A 21,033-nucleotide genomic window follows, 5' to 3' on the forward strand; every position below is an offset into this window, starting at 1 on the left:
CGCCAGAACTTCATGTTTTTTTTCACGGGTCCGAGCGACTCGGATCTTCCCGCCTTGCTCGGGTAACCCGAGCGCGCCCGAACGTCATCATGACGCTGTCGGATTCTCGCGAGGCTCGGATTCTATCGCGAGACTCGGATTCTATATAAGGAGCCGCGCGTCGCCGCCATTTTCACACGTGCATTGAGATTGATAGGGAGAGGACGTGGCTGGCGTCCTCTCCGTTTAGAATTAGAATAGATTAGAGAGACACTTGATTTACTAATTTTGGGGAGCATTAGGAGTACTCAGTAGTGTACAGTGTAGAGTTTTGCTGATAGTGACCAGTGACCACCACTTTTATTTATAATCCGTTCTCTGCCTGAAAAAAGCGATACACAGCACACAGTGACTCAGTCACATACCATATCTGTGTGCACTGCTCAGGCTCAGGCCAGTGTGCTGCATCATCTATTTTCTATATATAATATTATATATATCTGTCTGACTGCTCAGCTCACACAGCTTATAATTGTGGGGGAGACTGGGGAGCACTACTGCAGTGCCAGTTATAGGTTATAGCAGGAGCCAGGAGTACATAATATAATCCGTTCTCTGCCTGAAAAAAGCGATACACAGCACACAGTGACTCAGTCACATACCATATCTGTGTGCACTGCTCAGGCTCAGGCCAGTGTGCTGCATCATCTATTATCTATATATAATATTATATATATCTGTCTGACTGCTCAGCTCACACAGCTTATAATTGTGGGGGAGACTGGGGAGCACTACTGCAGTGCCAGTTATAGGTTATAGCAGGAGCCAGGAGTACATAATATATTATATAGTGAGTGACCACCAGACACACAGTGCAGTTTATTTAATATATCCGTTCTCTGCCTGAAAAAAGCGATACACACAGTGACTCAGTCAGTCACATACCATATCTGTGTGCACTGCTCAGGCTCAGGCCAGTGTGCTGCATCATCTATATATATTATATATCTGTCTGACTGCTCAGCTCACACAGCTTATAATTGTGGGGGAGACTGGGGAGCACTACTGCAGTGCCAGTTATAGGTTATAGCAGGAGCCAGGAGTACATAATATTATATTAAAATTAAACAGTGCACACTTTTGCTGCAGGAGTGCCACTGCCAGTGTGACTAGTGACCAGTGACCTGACCACCAGTATATAATATTAGTAGTATACTATCTCTTTATCAACCAGTCTATATTAGCAGCAGACACAGTACAGTGCGGTAGTTCACGGCTGTGGCTACCTCTGTGTCGGCACTCGGCAGCCCGTCCATAATTGTATATACCACCTAACCGTGGTTTTTTTTTCTTTCTTTATACATACATACTAGTTACGAGTATACTATCTCTTTATCAACCAGTCTATATATTAGCAGCAGACACCGTACAGTGCGGTAGTTCACGGCTGTGGCTACCTCTGTGTCGGCACTCGGCAGCCCGTCCATAATTGTATATACCACCTAACCGTGGTTTTTTTTTCTTTCTTTATACATACATACTAGTTACGAGTATACTATCTCTTTATCAACCAGTCTATATATTAGCAGCAGACACAGTACAGTGCGGTAGTTCACGGCTGTGGCTACCTCTGTGTCGGCACTCGGCAGCCCGTCCATAATTGTATATACCACCTAACCGTGGTTTTTTTTTCATTCTTTATACATACATACTAGTTACGAGTATACTATCTCTTTATCAACCAGTCTATATTAGCAGCAGACACAGTACAGTGCGGTAGTTCACGGCTGTGGCTACCTCTGTGTCGGCACTCGGCAGCCCGTCCATAATTGTATATACCACCTAACCGTGGTTTTTTTTTCTTTCTTTATACATACATACTAGTTACGAGTATACTATCTCTTTATCAACCAGTCTATATATTAGCAGCAGACACAGTACAGTGCGGTAGTTCACGGCTGTGGCTACCTCTGTGTCGGCACTCGGCAGCCCGTCCATAATTGTATATACCACCTAACCGTGGTTTTTTTTTCTTTCTTTATACATACATACTAGTTACGAGTATACTATCTCTTTATCAACCAGTCTATATATTAGCAGCAGACACAGTACAGTGCGGTAGTTCACGGCTGTGGTACCTCTGTGTCGGCACTCGGCAGCCCGTCCATAATTGTATACTAGTATCCAATCCATCCATCTCCATTGTTTACCTGAGGTGCCTTTTAGTTGTGCCTATTAAAATATGGAGAACAAAAATGTTGAGGTTCCAAAATTAGGGAAAGATCAAGATCCACTTCCACCTCGTGCTGAAGCTGCTGCCACTAGTCATGGCCGAGACGATGAAATGCCAGCAACGTCGTCTGCCAAGGCCGATGCCCAATGGCATAGTACAGAGCATGTCAAAACCAAAACACCAAATATCAGTAAAAAAAGGACTCCAAAACCTAAAATAAAATTGTCGGAGGAGAAGCGTAAACTTGCCAATATGCCATTTACCACACGGAGTGGCAAGGAACGGCTGAGGCCCTGGCCTATGTTCATGGCTAGTGGTTCAGCTTCACATGAGGATGGAAGCACTCAGCCTCTCGCTAGAAAACTGAAAAGACTCAAGCTGGCAAAAGCACCGCAAAGAACTGTGCGTTCTTTGAAATCCCAAATCCACAAGGAGAGTCCAATTGTGTCGGTTGCGATGCCTGACCTTCCCAACACTGGACGTGAAGAGCATGCGCCTTCCACCATTTGCACGCCCCCTGCAAGTGCTGGAAGGAGCACCCGCAGTCCAGTTCCTGATAGTCAGATTGAAGATGTCAGTGTTGAAGTACACCAGGATGAGGAGGATATGGGTGTTGCTGGCGCTGGGGAGGAAATTGACCAGGAGGATTCTGATGGTGAGGTGGTTTGTTTAAGTCAGGCACCCGGGGAGACACCTGTTGTCCGTGGGAGGAATATGGCCGTTGACATGCCAGGTGAAAATACCAAAAAAATCAGCTCTTCGGTGTGGAGGTATTTCACCAGAAATGCGGACAACAGGTGTCAAGCCGTGTGTTCCCTTTGTCAAGCTGTAATAAGTAGGGGTAAGGACGTTAACCACCTCGGAACATCCTCCCTTATACGTCACCTGCAGCGCATTCATAATAAGTCAGTGACAAGTTCAAAAACTTTGGGTGACAGCGGAAGCCGTCCACTGACCAGTAAATCCCTTCCTCTTGTAACCAAGCTCACGCAAACCACCCCACCAACTCCCTCAGTGTCAATTTCCTCCTTCCCCAGGAATGCCAATAGTCCTGCAGGCCATGTCACTGGCAATTCTGACGAGTCCTCTCCTGCCTGGGATTCCTCCGATGCATCCTTGCGTGTAACGCCTACTGCTGCTGGCGCTGCTGTTGTTGCCGCTGGGAGTCGATGGTCATCCCAGAGGGGAAGTCGTAAGCCCACTTGTACTACTTCCAGTAAGCAATTGACTGTCCAACAGTCCTTTGCGAGGAAGATGAAATATCACAGCAGTCATCCTACTGCAAAGCGGATAACTGAGGCCTTGGCATCCTGGGTGGTGAGAAACGTGGTTCCGGTATCCATCATTACTGCAGAGCCAACTAGAGACTTGTTGGAGGTACTGTGTCCCCGGTACCAAATACCATCTAGGTTCCATTTCTCTAGGCAGGCGATACCGAAAATGTACACAGACCTCAGAAAAAGAGTCACCAGTGTCCTAAAAAATGCAGCTGTACCCAATGTCCACTTAACCACGGACATGTGGACAAGTGGAGCAGGGCAGGGTCAGGACTATATGACTGTGACAGCCCACTGGGTAGATGTATGGACTCCCGCCGCAAGAACAGCAGCGGCGGCACCAGTAGCAGCATCTCGCAAACGCCAACTCTTTCCTAGGCAGGCTACGCTTTGTATCACCGCTTTCCAGAATACGCACACAGCTGAAAACCTCTTACGGCAACTGAGGAAGATCATCGCGGAATGGCTTACCCCAATTGGACTCTCCTGTGGATTTGTGGCATCGGACAACGCCAGCAATATTGTGTGTGCATTAAATCTGGGCCAATTCCAGCACGTCCCATGTTTTGCACATACCTTGAATTTGGTGGTGCAGAATTTTTTAAAAAACGACAGGGGCGTGCAAGAGATGCTGTCGGTGGCCAGAAGAATTGCGGGACACTTTCGGCGTACAGGCACCACGTACAGAAAACTGGAGCACCACCAAAAACTACTGAACCTGCCCTGCCATCATCTGAAGCAAGAAGTGGTAACGAGGTGGAATTCAACCCTCTATATGCTTCAGAGGTTGGAGGAGCAGCAAAAGGCCATTCAAGCCTATACAATTGAGCACGATATAGTAGGTGGAATGCACCTGTCTCAAGTGCAGTGGAGAATGATTTCAACGTTGTGCAAGGTTCTGATGCCCTTTGAACTTGCCACACGTGAAGTCAGTTCAGACACTGCCAGCCTGAGTCAGGTCATTCCCCTCATCAGGCTTTTGCAGAAGAAGCTGGAGGCATTGAAGGAGGAGCTAACACGGAGCGATTCCGCTAGGCATGTGGGACTTGTGGATGCAGCCCTTAATTCGCTTAACAAGGATTCACGGGTGGTCAATCTGTTGAAATCAGAGCACTACATTGTGGCCACCGTGCTCGATCCTAGATTTAAAGCCTACCTTGGATCTCTCTTCCTGGCAGACACAGGTCTGCTGGGGTTGAAAGACCTGCTGGTGACAAAATTGTCAAGTCAAGCGGAACGCGACCTGTCAACATCTCCTCCTTCACATTCTCCCGCAACTGGGGGTGCGAGGAAAAGGCTCAGAATTCCGAGCCCACCCGCTGGCGGTGATGCAGGGCAGTCTGGAGCGACTGCTGATGCTGACATCTGGTCCGGACTGAAGGACCTGACAACGATTACGGACATGTCGTCTACTGTCACTGCATATGATTCTCTCAACATTGATAGAATGGTGGAGGATTATATGAGTGACCGCATCCAAGTAGGCACGTCACACAGTCCGTACTTATACTGGCAGGAAAAAGAGGCAATTTGGAGGCCCTTGCACAAACTGGCTTTATTCTACCTAAGTTGCCCTCCCACAAGTGTGTACTCCGAAAGAGTGTTTAGTGCCGCCGCTCACCTTGTCAGCAATCGGCGTACGAGGTTACATCCAGAAAATGTGGAGAAGATGATGTTCATTAAAATGAATTATAATCAATTCCTCCGCGGAGACATTGACCAGCAGCAATTGCCTCCACAAAGTACACAGGGAGCTGAGATGGTGGATTCCAGTGGGGACGAATTGATAATCTGTGAGGAGGGGGATGTACACGGTGATATATCGGAGGGTGAAGATGAGGTGGACATCTTGCCTCTGTAGAGCCAGTTTGTGCAAGGAGAGATTAATTGCTTCTTTTTTGGGGGGGGTCCAAACCAACCCGTCATATCAGTCACAGTCGTGTGGCAGACCCTGTCACTGAAATGATGGGTTGGTTAAAGTGTGCATGTCCTGTTTTGTTTATACAACATAAGGGTGGGTGGGAGGGCCCAAGGACAATTCCATCTTGCACCTCTTTTTTCTTTTCTTTTTCTTTGCATCATGTGCTGATTGGGGAGGGTTTTTTGGAAGGGACATCCTGCGTGACACTGCAGTGCCACTCCTAGATGGGCCCGGTGTTTGTGTCGGCCACTAGGGTCGCTAATCTTACTCACACAGCTACCTCATTGCGCCTCTTTTTTTCTTTGCGTCATGTGCTGTTTGGGGAGGGTTTTTTGGAAGGGACATCCTGCGTGACACTGCAGTGCCACTCCTAGATGGGCCCGGTGTTTGTGTCGGCCACTAGGGTCGCTAATCTTACTCACACAGCTACCTCATTGCGCCTCTTTTTTTCTTTGCGTCATGTGCTGTTTGGGGAGGGTTTTTTGGAAGGGCCATCCTGCGTGACACTGCAGTGCCACTCCTAGATGGGCCCGGTGTTTGTGTCGGCCACTAGGGTCGCTAATCTTACTCACACAGCTATCTCATTGCGCCTCTTTTTTTCTTTGCGTCATGTGCTGTTTGGGGAGGGTTTTTTGGAAGGGCCATCCTGCGTGACACTGCAGTGCCACTCCTAGATGGGCCCGGTGTTTGTGTCGGCCACTAGGGTCGCTAATCTTACTCACACAGCTACCTCATTGCGCCTCTTTTTTTCTTTGCGTCATGTGCTGTTTGGGGAGGGTTTTTTGGAAGGGACATCCTGCGTGACACTGCAGTGCCACTCCTAGATGGGCCCGGTGTTTGTGTCGGCCACTAGGGTCGCTTATCTTACTCACACAGCGACCTCGGTGCAAATTTTAGGACTAAAAATAATATTGTGAGGTGTGAGGTATTCAGAATAGACTGAAAATGAGTGGAAATTATGGTTTTTGAGGTTAATAATACTTTGGGATCAAAATGACCCCCAAATTCTATGATTTAAGCTGTTTTTTAGTGTTTTTGGAAAAAAACACCCGAATCCAAAACACACCCGAATCCGACAAAAAAAATTCGGTGAGGTTTTGCCAAAACGCGTTCGAACCCAAAACACGGCCGCGGAACCGAACCCAAAACCAAAACACAAAACCCGAAAAATTTCAGGCGCTCATCTCTAATTACTGTATGAACTCTAATTCCCCAACTGAAACCTCTCACAAACACACACTCCTAAATCTAGTACACACACACACACATTTCCCCAGTACTGACAACTCTCATCACTTCCACACACTGACAACTCCCTCCTGCTCCTCTCCCCACTGACACTGACAGCTCCCTCACAGTCACACACATCCTCCACCCCCCCACCCCCCCACACACACACTGATAGCACACATGCACAAATCCCCCCCTCCTCGACACTAACTGTCACGGACTGCTTGGGCAGCAGGGGGCAGGCTCTGACTTGAAGTGCTGAAATTCAACAGCTCTCTCGAACTTGCAAGGCATGGCTGTGCAGCTGTCTCCAGCCATCTCCTTGCCCACTGTGTAATTTGTGGCGTTCTCTGATGTTCCCCGCTCTGCCTCTACAACCGGCACATAATGTACAGCAGTGGTGACTCCTGAGTATGGGCCTGGAGAACTCCGCCTACCGGGGGGTAGGGATTAATAATTTCAAAGGGGCAGAGCTAGGAGTGAAGCAGTGGACAGCAGTTGAGGGGCGTTTCAAACTGTAACAGGGTTGGGACAATTTCAGTATCCTTCCCTCACCGTCTAATTGGTCAGTCCCACGCTGATTGCCATGGCGCCCTTTCGAGACTGCAGAACTCTATCCCTTAGCCACGGTTGGCACAGCTGGATGGTGCCCCTGGCAAGTGCCATCCTGGCCAAGGGGTAGATACGCCCCTGAGGGTCAGGGCCAGCAACAGAAATCTCGGGGCCCAGTACACTGATATCTCTGGGGCCCCCTCAACCCCCCCTTAACTTGGCAGAGGGATCTTTAAAAAAAATGGAGCCTTTGACTCGGACCGTCAGTGAGGCCGGCAGGTGGTTTTCATACTGGGCTATCCAGCTCTTCGGTGGCGGTGGCAGGGACATTCAGAAAAGGGCCAGCACAGCAAAATGCATAATAATGGCAATACAGTATGGACCACAGGGACTGGACAAAGTGATGGGGTAAAAGGAGGGGGGAGGGTTTAGTTGGCCTGTTAATTGTTTTCCTGCTTAAATTGAGCAGTTGATGGATACACTTTAAAAAGCAATATTGGCACTGTGGCCCCATTATTTCTGTTCTTAATACTTGGAGCCCTGAACAAGTGTCCCCTTTGTCCCCCCTGTCACCGGGCCTGTTCAGGCGTTACCTATGGAGAAGCTGCGACATGACATCCTAGGACACGATACTGCACCATGCATCACCATTATATTTCAGTGTGCCTTGTCAATATTTAAATCTTGTTCTGTGTGACGTGAGTTGTAAATGGTTGAAAATCTCTGTGCTACAGTATCGTCACCATGTAGTTATAACAACACCGCAAAACCACCAAAAGACGTGTTTTGGTAGAGGGACTGCTGGAGGGGCCCATTGGGGCCCCCAGTTTGCTACCCCACCCCAGTATACCTGTGCTGTAGCCAGTGGAAGGGGCACTATCTTCCCGGTGATCTCTTCGGGAAGATGGTGCCGCACATAGAAAGCAAAGACTCTGGCTGCACTCTCCTGCCCTCGCTCTAAGCAAGGTGATCGGGCCACAAAAGGACCCCTGTCGGACCTCGGCCTGTGGGCCACAAAAGGATGCATTGGGGGCGGCATGCGGCCCATGGGTTTGACACCCCTGCCCTAGAGTATCAAAATTTGTTTCACGGCACCCCTAGGCCAAAGTTTTTTTTTATTGAGAAATTCAGAAAAAAATATAAAATTAAGTAAATTGTGTTTATAGCATGTCATCCTCAGGTTCAGTTATGTTGTGAGGGAATGGTTTTGCCACTTTAATAAAGTATAAATAATTTTAATTGGTCCTGGACCACCAAACTATGCTACCAGTGCAAGAACCCCAGTTTGGAAACTACTGCCATAAAATAAACCTTTTTTGTTTTTTTTAAACTACATGTAATACACCTTAGATCTCAGTTCCTAAAAGGTTTTAAACCCTTGCATACAGTAAACTACACATATTTAAAAATCCTACACCGGGCACAAGTGCTCACGGGCCAATTTCATGGCAGTCTCGGATAGGAGGGCATTGTGGATTCACCAAGGGAATGCTGATGCTGACTCCAAGAAGAAAGGGAGTCTCTTCCCTATGAAGGTGAAGCCTTGTTTGGCGACGGCCTAGTTAATTTGATCTCGGCAGCTCCCGCAGGTAAGTCATCCTTCTTGCCCTATGTTCCCTCTCAACGGATGAAGACGCATCATTATCTGACGCAGTCATTTCGGCCCAATAGATATGCAAGAAGTTAAGATTCCCCTTTCTTTGCAGGTAGAGGAAGGAAAAGAGGGAAGAGGTCTGTAGCCTCTTCAAGATCGCAGGAGCAGAGATCGTCCTCTGCTTCTGCCAAATCCACTGCATGACGCTGGGGCTCTCTTGCAGGAGCCCGCACCAGTGGGGGGCACGTCTAAAACTCTTCAGTCAGTTCTAGATTCATTCGGACCTGGACTCGTGGGTTTTACAAATAGTGTCCCAAGGGTACAAACTGGGGTTTCAAGACGTTCCCCCTCACCGATTGTTCAAATCAGCCTTAGTCAGCAGGGAGAAGGTTTTTATTCAAGCCTCTTCGTGGTCCCGAAGCCGGACGGCTCAGTCAGACCAATCTTAAATCTGAAATCCCTTAATTTCTACCTAAAGAAATTCAATTTCAAGATGGAATCTCTCAGGGTAGTGATCTCCAGTCCGGGGGATAAAGGAGATTTCATGGTTTTGGTAGACATAAAGGATGCCTACTTATATGTTCCCATTTAGCCACTGCATCAAGCTACCTGAGGTTTGCATTTCAGGATTGTCATTACCAATTTCAGACGTTGCCGTTTGGTCTGTCCACGGCTCCGAGGATTTTCTCCAGGGTGATGGCGGAAATGATGGTCCTCCTTCGCAAGCAAGGAGTCACAATTATCCCGTACTTGGATGATCTCCTGATAAAGGCGAGATCCAGTGACCAGTTGGTGCAAAACATCTACTCTCCCTGACAGTTCTTCAACAACATGGTTGGCTCCTAAACTTGCCAAAATCGCAGTTGGTCCCAATGACGCGGTTGTTGTTTTTGGGAGTGATACTGGACACAGAAGAGGTTTTCTTCTAGTGGAAAGGCTCTGGAGATCCAGAGTCTGGTCAAACAAATTCTGAAACCAGCAAGAGTGTTAATCCTTCAATGCATTCAGTTGCTGGGGAAGATGGTTGCGGCCTACGAGGCCATTCAGTTTGGCAGGTTCCATGCCAGAGTGTTCCAGTGGGACCTGTTGGACAAGTGGTCCGGATCCCACCTACACATGCACCGGAGGATAATCCTGTCTTCCAAGACCAGAATCTCACTCCATTGGTGGCTGCACAGTTCTCACCACCTAGAGGGGCGATGGTTCGGGATCCAGGACGGGATCCTAGGGACAACGGATGCAACCCTCCGAGGCTGGAGAGCAGTCACACAGGGGGAAAACATCCAAGGAAGATGGTCAAGTCTTCCTTGGATGTTTTCATCTCCACATAAATGTTCTGAAGTTAAGGGCCATTTAATAACTGCAGACACAGTACGCACTGGGACGGGTGCCCAGCATCCTCTACGGACTAAGAGAAAAGGATTTACCGGTAGGTATTAAAATCCTATTTTCTCTAACGTCCTAGAGGATGCTGGGGACTCCGTAAGGACCATGGGGATAGACGGGCTCCGCAGGAGACATGGGCACTTTAAGAAAGACTTTAGTTCTGGGTGTGCACTGGCTCCTCCCTCTATGCCCCTCCTCCAGACCTCAGTTTGATACTGTACCCAGTGGAGACTGGGTGCTTTTCAGGAGCTCTCCTGAGCTTTCTGACAGAAAGTATTTTGTTAGGTTTTTAATTTTCAGGGAGCACTGCTGGCAACAGACTCCCTCATCGAGGGACTGAGGGGAGAGAAGCAGCCCTACTCTCTGAGTTGCAAGGTCCTGCTTCTTAGGCTACTGGACACCATTAGCTCCAGTGGGATTGGTACGCAGGATCTCACCCTCGCCGTCCGTCCCAGAGCCGCGCCGCCGTCCCCCTCGCAGAGCCGGAAGATAGAAGCCGGGTGAGTATGAGAAGAAAAGAAGACTTCAGAGGCGGCAGAAGACTTCATGATCTTCACTGAGGTAACGCACAGCACTGCAGCTGTGCGCCTTTGCTCCCATACACCTCACATACTCCGGTCACTGTAAGGGTGCAGGGCGCAGGGGGGGCGCCCTGGGCAGCAATATAAACCTCTTTCGCAAAAATATAACATATATACAGCTGGGCACTTTATATATGTATAAGCCCCCACCAATTTTACAGTTTAAGCGGGACAGAAGCCCGCCTCCGAGGGGGCGGGGCTTCTCCCTCAGCACTCACCAGCGCCATTTTTTCTCCACAGCACCGCTGAGAGGAAGCTCCCCGGACTCTACCCTGCTTATACCACGTTAGACAAGAGGGTTGAAAAGAGGGGGGGGGGCACATAATTCGCAAATTACATACAGCAGCACTACTGGGCAAACATTAAGTTACTGTTTTATTCCTGGGTTATATAGCGCTGGGGGGTGTGCTGGCATACTCTCTCTCTGTCTCTCCAAAGGGCCTTGTGGGGAAACTGTCTTCAGAAAAAGCATTCCCTGTGTGTGTAGTGTGTCGGTACACGTGTGTCGACATGTCTGAGGAAGAAGGCTATATTAGAGAGGAGCGGGAGCAAATGAATGTGGTGTCTCCGCCGACAGCTGATTGGATGGATATGTGGAATGTTTTAAATGCTAGTGTAAACTCATTGCACAAAAGATTAGACAAGGCAGAAGCTTTGGGACAGTCAGGGTTTAAACCGATGCCTGATCCTATGTTGCAGGGACTGTCAGGGTCTCATAAGCGCCCACTATCCCAGATTGTTGACACAGATACCGACACGGATTCTGACTCCAGTGTCGATTACGATGATGCAAAGTTACAGCCAAAATTGGCAAAATCCATTCGATTTATGATTATGGCAATAAAAGATGTTTTGCACATCACAGAGGAACCCCCTGTCGCTGACAAGAGGGTACATATGTACAAGGGTAAGAAGCCTGAGGTAACCTTTCCCCCCTCACACGAGCTGAACGAGTTATGTGAAAAAGCTTGGGAATCTCCAGATAAAAGACTGCAGATTTCCAAAAGGATTCTTATGGCGTATCCTTTCCCATCAACGGATAGGTTACGATGGGAATCCTCCCCTAGGGTGGACAAAGCATTAACACGCTTATCCAAGAAGGTAGCCCTCCCGTCCCAGGATACGGCTACCCTCAAAGAGTGTGCTGACCGCAAACAGGAGATTACCCTGAAGTCCATTAATACACATTCAGGTACCTTACTCAGACCGGCAATTGCGTCGGCCTGGGTGTGTAGTGCTGTAGCGGCATGGACAAATACCTTATCTGAGGGGATGGATAGCCTAGACAAGGATACTATTTTATTGACCCTGGGGCATATAAGAGATGCTGTCCTATATATGTGTGTATGCAAACTACAGGTGGTGCTGCAGGGCCCACACCCTTTTACTTGTCTTGTAGAGCAGCTCTGAAGCTGTTACAGTGCCCAGCTGCTGCAAGAAATCAGCTTGAATGCTTCAGGGGCTTGGGCATGGCCAACATGAGCCCCACACCGAAGGAGGGTGGGGGTGTTTAATGCAAACTTGGGGTTATCCAAGCGCCGCAAAAGGCCGCCATGCCCTGCATGCCCCTTTTCTCTTTTCATATACAGATGAGGGTTCCAGCCAACTTTGGCCCACTGCTTGGATGACATCACCGTATGCAAATCCGTCTTCTGCAGACCTTCCCCCAGGAATGATTGCAATAGTTGTTGCATATGGTTTAATGTCTGAGGGTGCTTCAGTATTAGGCAGCCTTCCGCCCTCCCATGTTCATCTGAAAAGATGTGTTCTCCCTGCAGTTGTTGTCCCCAGACGAGAGTTCCCTTGTGCTTCCTCAGTTAAATCTCCTTAACTTGACGGGGGTGTGCCCGAGCAGCCGCCCTCCCCAGCCCTATCCCAACACATACTTATCTTGCATATGAGATCTCTTGATCATGAAGATAGTTCTCACAGGTTGAGGTTCATCCTGGCCCCGCTCCCCGCTGGAGATCGCTGATGGGGACAGCAGCGGGGCTTCAGCAGAAGGGTGAGTATGTGTGGCCAGAGACCTCCCTTCCCATGTGCAGGCCTGCAGAGTCTGCCGCGCAGGATGGGGCATGTGGCACTCTCCCTCCCAGGGGCTCTTCCAGATGTAGCTCCTCAACAGTATTTTTCCCGGGCTGCGCGGCGCTCTCCCCGACTGGCATCCGCCCTGGAACACTGCCTTCCTCAATGCAACATCAGCAGGGGGCCCTGGCCTCATCACCATCCCAGGTCTTTCTCATGTATGTATCATGTATGTGTGTGTGATATATGTATGAATCATATATGTTTGTGATATATATATATATTCCATAGACAAAAAACCTTACGGTTTCACATGTCCCATTAAGGCTTCTTAGACATGATCGAAATTTCAGAAACCTGTTGTAACTCTTCCACTCAAACTCCAAAAAGCAATGAAATTCCGATCATTAAGGCTGACGCCTTAATGGACGTGTTCCTTGCGCAATACAGATATGGTATGCCATCACAGCCTGTGGGTAAGTGCAGATTCAGCACTCTCACAGAGTGAGATTGCTGTCACTCACACAATGGTGGAGCTGCTAATTCACAGATTTGTGTGCTCATTGGAATACACACATGCAGTCTATGCAACTGAAGGTCTGAGCAGTTTTGTGGTGCTCCCATCCCACGCAGTGCCCACAACCATCCCATTCAGTCAACACAACAAAGCCACCTTGTTACAACATCCTTCTAACTCCATACATCCATCTCACTTAGTATACACATTTAGCTCCCTCAAACATCTTGGTTAATTGCTAAACTATAATACCCCATCTACGGTCTATGCATCTACACTTACTTCCCCTATACACCCCCATGCTGCCCGGTCTTCCCCAATCCCTACTGCTGTGTTCTCCCATCTGTGCTAGTCTGTACTAACTTATCTGTACCATCTGTCTTTCCCCACCTGTGCATTGTCTGTACCACCGTTTCCTTCTCTCTGTGCTGCTCAGTGTTTCCTTCTTCAACGTCACTCTGCCTCCTCCAGTACATGGCACACTGTCTTCTCTCCCATCTGCACCAGTTTTCTACCCATCCATGCCAGTGTTTTCAACCCATCTGCACCATTTCCCCCATCTGCACCGCTCTGTCTCCCTTCCCATACTTGCTGCTTAATCTACCCCCTATCCACACCACTCTTACCCTATTCATGTAGCTGACATCCTGAAGGTAAATTTAGTGGATCCTGCGCTCTTGGCAGGGGGATAACCGCCACAGCCCACCCCCCAGTGGTCCGGAAACGCCTCCGTTGTGCAGACCATGCCCTGCCAATGGCATTCTAACGCTGTTTGCACGCCCCCCTCCTTCCCCGCAACCACCTCTGCCTATCAATCAGGCAGGGTGATAGCATCTCACTGGGCTCCTGGGGTACGCACGCGCAGTGCGGCCATTGCACGTGCGCACATCACAAACTAATTCAGACTGCAATCGCTGCTGCTGCTGCGGTCTGAATTACCCCCTGTGTTTCTCTGTCCCCCCCATTAGTGCTGCTTAGTGTTCCCTCTATCCACACACTTCTGTTCCCCCATCCACACCGCTCTCCTCCCTCCAATCAACAACACTCTTACCTCATCTGAGCAGCTTTGTCTTCCGCTCAGACCTTCAGTTGCATAGACTGCATGTGTGTATTCCAATGAGCACACACATCTGTGAATTAGCAGCTCCACCATTGTGTGAGTGACAGCAATCTCACTCTGTGAGAGTGCTGAATCTGCACTTACCCACAGGCTGTGATGGCATACCATATCTGTATTGCGCAAGGAACACGTCCATTAAGGCGTCAGCCTTAATGATCGGAATTTCATTGCTTTTTGGAGTTTGAGTGGAAGAGTTACAACAGGTTTCTGAAATTTCGATCATGTCTAAGAAGCCTTAATGGGACATGTGAAACCATAAGGTTTTTTGTCTATGGAATTTCATCGCTTTTTTTAAAAAATTTTTTTTTATTCAGAAATGTAAAATTTCACTGTAAGAATAAACATTTGATTTTTTAAATGTTTAATGAAAATGTTCGTATAACATCACTGTTCTGTGCAAAATTATTTTATTAACCAAACCAAATTGTTTAAGGTCCATACACACTTAACGATTTAATGAGCGACGTCGCTCATTTTATCGTTAAGTGTGTATGCAGCCAGCGACAAACGATGCGCGGCCCCGCGGGTCGGCAACAATCTTCGCTGTCGGTAGGGCATGCAGGAAGGATGTGGACTGTCGTCCACGACCTTCATGCAGGGCTGGCGGGGGCGTGACGTCACTGAGCGATATGAGCGGTCATATCGCTCAGTGTGTACAGTCGGCCGCCGGCCGGCCCGGGAGGGGAAACATTAGACGATGTCGCTCACAGAGCGACATCGTTTAATGTGTACGGGCCTTTAGACTTTGGTCAAAATATTTTGCTGCCTTTGCAGCTGATGCAGGGAGGGGGGTAGGCGGCAGCAGCCTGTAACTGAGGCTGGAGGTAGGCGTGAAATGCATTGCTTGTACGTGTGAGTGCGTGGTGTCAGGTGCTGCGCGTGTATATGTGTGTGTGTGTCAGGTGCTGCCTGTGTATGTGTGTGTCAGCTCCTGTGTGTATGTGTGTGTCAGGTGCTGCGTGTATATATGAGTGTGTCTGATGGTGCGTGTGTATGCGTCAGCTGCCGCACGTGTGTGTGTGTGTCAGGTGTTGCGGGTGTATATGTGTGTGAGTATCAGGTGCTCCGCGTGTGTACAAGTGTATGTCTGGTGCTGTGCATGAATACGTATGTCTGTGTCAGGTGCTGCACGTGTCTATGTGTGTGTGAGTAAGGCACTGCGTGTGTATGTGTGTGTCTGATGGTGTGCGTGTATATGTTTGTGTCAGGTGCTGCGTGTATATGCATGTGTCAGGTGCTGCGTGTATATGCATGTGTCAGGTGCTGCATGTTTATTTTATTGTGTCTGATGGTACGTGTGTGTGTCAGGTGCCGCACGTGTATATGTGTGTGTGTCAGGTGTTGCGCGTGTATGTGTGGGTCAGGTGCTGCATGTTTATTTTATTGTGTCTGATGCTACGTGTGTGTGTGTCAGGTGCCGCACGTGTATGTGTGTGTGTCAGGTGTTGCGCGTGTATGTGTGGGTCAGGTGCTGCATGTTTATTTTATTGTGTCTGATGCTACGTGTGTGTGTGTCAGGTGCCGCACGTGTATGTGTGTGTGTCAGGTGTTGCGCGTGTATGTGTGTGTCAGGTGCCGCGCGTGTATGTGTGTGTCAGGTACCGTTCCCCTTCTTCCCATCCCAGCTCTCTCTGTAGAATACAGCTCTGCACCCAGAGAGAGGGAAAGACTAGGGGGCTGATCACTGCACTGCTCACTTTTTGGTCATGAGTTCGGCCTCCTGTTTCTTCCAGTGCTGTGTTCCTGCAGCCTAGCCCTCCCTGTTGTGCCAGAGAATCAGCCCTTCCTTCCCCTGACAGAGAGAGAGAGCCCGAGGCAGAGACACTCTTCCCGTAGCTGGCCTACCCCCAGTACTTCAGCACTGGCCATGCGGCAGTCAACAAAGGAGACCAGCAGGGGGTTCTGGCAGCATCAGCTGTGGCCGCAGCTGGATCGGGGAGGCCTGCAGTGTCTGAGGTGGGCAACACTTCCTCCGCCGCTGTCACCTTCCCCTGCCGGAGAGAAAGCCAGAGACATACCCTTCCCGCAGCTGGGATACCCCTAGTACCTCAGCGCTGGACAGGCAGAAGTCTATGGAGGGGACCGGCAGGGGTTTCGGGCCGCAGCAGTAGCAGCGGCCGCAGTCAGATCAGGGAGGCCTGCAGGGTCAGAACTGGGCAGCACTTCCACCAACACTGTCACCTCTGTGCTGGGCATGTACACCAGTCCGTACGGACGGAGGTGTCCACAACAGGCAGCAGTATAATGAGTCAGACAAACTCATTACACGCTGCCCACTGCTGCGCCGCATGCCCTCGATGGAGGAAGCCTAGATGCGGTCCCCAGCGGCAGCGAGGGAGAAGGGTGATCACATCACCCTTCAACCCGGCACCTCACAATCAGCTGGGGATCTGCAGTAGCTTCATCTCTCTCTTCCTCTCCCTCTCTGACAGCACAGCAGCCCCTCTGGGTCCCATGTAGCTCTGCCCCCCTGCTCACAGTTCACTCGGCCTCTCCTGATTAAAAAGAAAATAAGAGCCTGACCTGCTGCTCAGATGCGAGGAGGGGACGGGCGGTAGGTCCTCTGTGAGTACACTACACAGTCAAAATTAACTCTGACTCCTCACAACAGTGTGGACTGCAGGCGACGTCAGATGCCAATTTGGGTGTGCTTGCCGCACTACCTGCCCATCAAGCCCAACGTGGCATTTTGTATTAGGAACCCTATAACAGCATTCCGACATCCCTCCCTATGACGCTGCCATCCATACACTGCCGCTCTCATACATCCGTACACCGCCACTCTCATACATCCGCACACTGCCGCTCTCATACATCCGTACACTGTTGCTCTCATACATCCATACACTGCCGCTCTCATACATCCGTACAACCCCGCTCTCATACATCCGTACAACCCCGCTCTCATACATCCGTACAACCCCGCTCTCATACATCCGTACAACCCCGCACTCTTACAGCCGTACTCTTACAGCCGCAGACTGCCGCACTCTTACAGCAGCACACCGCCGCACGCATACAGCCGCACACCATCGCACTCATACAGCCGCACACCGACGCAGTTATACAGCCGTACATTGCCGCTCTCATACATCCGCACACTGCCGCTCTCATACATCCGCACACTGCCGCTCACATCTATACATACATAGCCTCCATACATCTACACATCCAATCCCCGCGCAAGGGAACACTGAAATCACTATCACTTTTCCCCAGGGTGTGACCACAGCCAGCCACTACTCCGGCCACCTTCTTGTGACACCAAAATGCATCTTACCTATCATCAGGGTGGTGCTGCTGCTGGGGGCAGGTTGCTGCCTCAGTCTCCTAGTTGGTGCTGCGATTGGAGGGGGTACTGCTTCCCTGTGCTGCCACTGTCTCCCGGATCATCGTGCCGCTGGCTGAATTGCAGCTTGACGCTACTGCTGCCGGGAGTAACAGCTTCCTGACTGTTGTTGCTGGTGGCTGCCTACTGCTCATTGCCGCCGGAACACTGACCGGCTCGGCAGTGATGCTGGCGGAGGAGTAGTGGCGGTGGGGTGGTGCCTGCTCCCTTCCCTCGAGCATGCCGCAGTGTAAAAAAATAAATAATAGAGAGCATACCAGGGTGAGAGTCTGTATGGATCACAGTGATTACACGGGGCACAGCATAAGGACACCTTGCTGTGAGGGGCTCTGCCCACACAGATTGCTGCACCCTCTCTGATGTCAGCCGCTGCCCTCTCGTTCTCTGGGCGGCCAGTTCCAGTGTGAGGTAGGAGAGGAAGAGAACACACAGGTGTTAGGCGCCGTGGTCCGCGATGTCCTCGCGGCCCGGCGCCTAGCAACTAGGGACGCCGAGCGTGCTAGCCGCCGGCTCCCTAGCAACGCTAGGACGCCGGGCGCGCTGAGCCGCCTGGACCCTAGCAACGGGGACGCCACGGACGGACTGCGCTCCCCTTGCAGGGTCAATCAAGTGAACTACACACACACACTTGTCTTCTGGTCGTGCAGCAAGGCAGCTGCACGGCATTGTGCTAATCAGGCTCTGAACTTCTGATTGAAGGACTCCCTGCTAAATACCTTCTCAGTGCTTCACACAGACGCCGGTAATAGCTTCCTGCATGCTGCTTTGGTTTGCTGACGTCTGTTCCAGTTCTGCTGTGTCCGGTCATTCCTGTCCTCAGAGTTCCTGAATCTTAGTGTTGTCATCTCTTCCCAAGGAGTCTTCCAGTCCTCATTTACCCGCAACAGTCGCTAGAGGATCTCGTGTGGTTTTCGTGAGTGGCGGCTCTGCCGCGTGCTGCGGCCTAGGCCGCTTTATTTTGTATTCTGTGTTGGTGCATTTGCGGAGGTTTACGCTCCCACACTCCTCTCCGGAACTCGCCGGTGCCGGGTAGAAGAGTGGACAAGTGGGTATTTTGGTTGTCCTTTTCCCTGGCGGTTTTCCGCACATACTCTAGTTTAAAGTTAGTTTTGAGCCCCTGGCTTTGTTGTTTAGTAGAGGGCCCCTTGTTATCACCCTGTCTCGGATTTCTCTTTGTCTCCCATTAAGACCTGAGGGGGCATCGGAGTTGGGCAGACGTAATCCGCCCTTCAAACGCGGCTGCCATGGGCCCAAGCAACCATAGTCTCGCAAGAGATTTCTGACAGCACGGGCGAGACAACGGAGATAGGGCGCCAGGGGCTATTCCCGTTCCCACTCCCTTTCCAAGCATTACGTTCCAGTACTCAGGTCCTTGCTATAAGATATCCCCAGACCAGAGTATTGGAATCATAACAACAGGAGAGCAGCCCTGATATATAACAGAGGTGGAAGTTCTATAGGCAACAGAGACGGAGACCAGCCAGCCAGTCTCCCAGTGCCCTGATCACTACACGCCGCCAGCACAGCATTACAGGAGGGTCCTATAGTGCTGCCCTGAGCTAACAGGTGTGTGTACCAGTGTGCTGCGCCCTGGTGTCTCTGAGAGGGGTGAGGTCACCGTGCCGCTTTAGTATATGGCTTTTCCTTAGTACTGTAAGTTACAGCCCTGCACTAGTAGTGGCAACTCTGCCCTATGTGAACCTGTGAGGTTATTTTCCTATTTACAGAATAACACCCTGACCCCTAAACGTACACCAACGTACCCACACCTGCATCTATACCTACACATGCTGACACGTGGACGTACACCGGCTTACCCACATGTGAATCTATACATACATGTGCTGACACCTGGACATACACTGATGTACCCACACCTAACATCTATACATACACATGCTAACACCTGGACGTATACTGACGTACCCACATTTGCATCCATGCATATATAGATGTAGGTGTGTGTACGTCAGTGTACGTCCAGGTGTCAACGCGTGTATGTATAGATGCAGGTGTGGGTACGTCTGTGTATGTCCAGGTGTCAGAATGTGTATGTATAGATGCAGGTGTGGGAACGTCAGTGTAGGTTCAGGTGTCAGCGCGTGTATGTATAGATGCAGGTGCTTGTATGTCCAGATGTCAGTGCATGTATGTATAGATGCAAGTGTGGGTACGTCGGTGTATGTCCATTTGTCAGCGCGTGTATATATAGATGCAGGTGCTTGTATGTTGGTGTATGTCCAGGTGTCAGCATGTGTATGTATAGATGCAGGTGTGGGAATGTTGGTGTATGTCCAGGTGTCAGGGCGTGTATGTATGGATATTAGGTGTGGGTACATCAGTGTATGTCCAGGTGTTAGCGCATGTATGTATAGATGCAGGATAATAATCACACAGCGTGCCCCCCACCAACCACAAACCTCCCCCACCCCCCTGTATGACATAAACACCGCTAATTCCACTTACACACAATAATTTCAGTTTGCGACCAGGAGCCGGCAATGTATGTGCACCCAAATGAAGCCACTGTACATGCCCTGCAGGCTGCTATGTACTGCAACAGGTGCAACAAATGTAAATGCCCTATCTTTAAAATGGGGCATATTTTACTAAATTAAAAAAACCTGTAACTTTCTGTAAAACCTTAACCCCAAAAGGCACTACACTAACATCGGGGTGTAGAGTTGGATCTTGATCCAAGGCACCAACAGGCTAAAGCTTTGACTGTTCCCAGGATGCCTTGCACCGCCTCCTCTACAACCCTGCCCAGTGGCGTAACTAGACCTTTGTGGGCCCCATAGCAAAATTCTGAATGGGCCCACCAGCACTCAACAAGAATGAGTGGCGTTTGGGGTCAGAAAAGTAGAGGGGAAGGGGTCTGACAGAGTAGGGGGCAGGACATGAATGAATAGAAACTGAGGTGTCCATTATATAAAGAAATACAGTATGTGTGTCTGTGTGTATATCACACACACACACATATAAGGGAAATTCAAATGCCCTCAATTATTGCGCCCATTACACTCTGGTTTAGGTGCACAAAGCACCTAAACCTGAATAAACGTTCTGGTGATCGTAATGTGATTGACAGGAAGTGGGTGTTTCTGGGCGGAAACAGGCCGCTTTATGGGCGTGTGGAAAAAAATGCTACCGTTTCTGGGAAAAACGCGGGAGTGGCTGGAGAAACGGAGGAGTGTCTGGGCGAATGCTGGGTGTGTTTGTGACGTCAAACCAGGAACGACAAGCACTGAACTGATCGCACTGGCAGA

This window comes from Pseudophryne corroboree, unplaced genomic scaffold (genome assembly GCF_028390025.1).
Source record: "Pseudophryne corroboree isolate aPseCor3 unplaced genomic scaffold, aPseCor3.hap2 scaffold_407, whole genome shotgun sequence".
Taxonomy (NCBI): Eukaryota; Metazoa; Chordata; class Amphibia; order Anura; family Myobatrachidae; genus Pseudophryne; species Pseudophryne corroboree.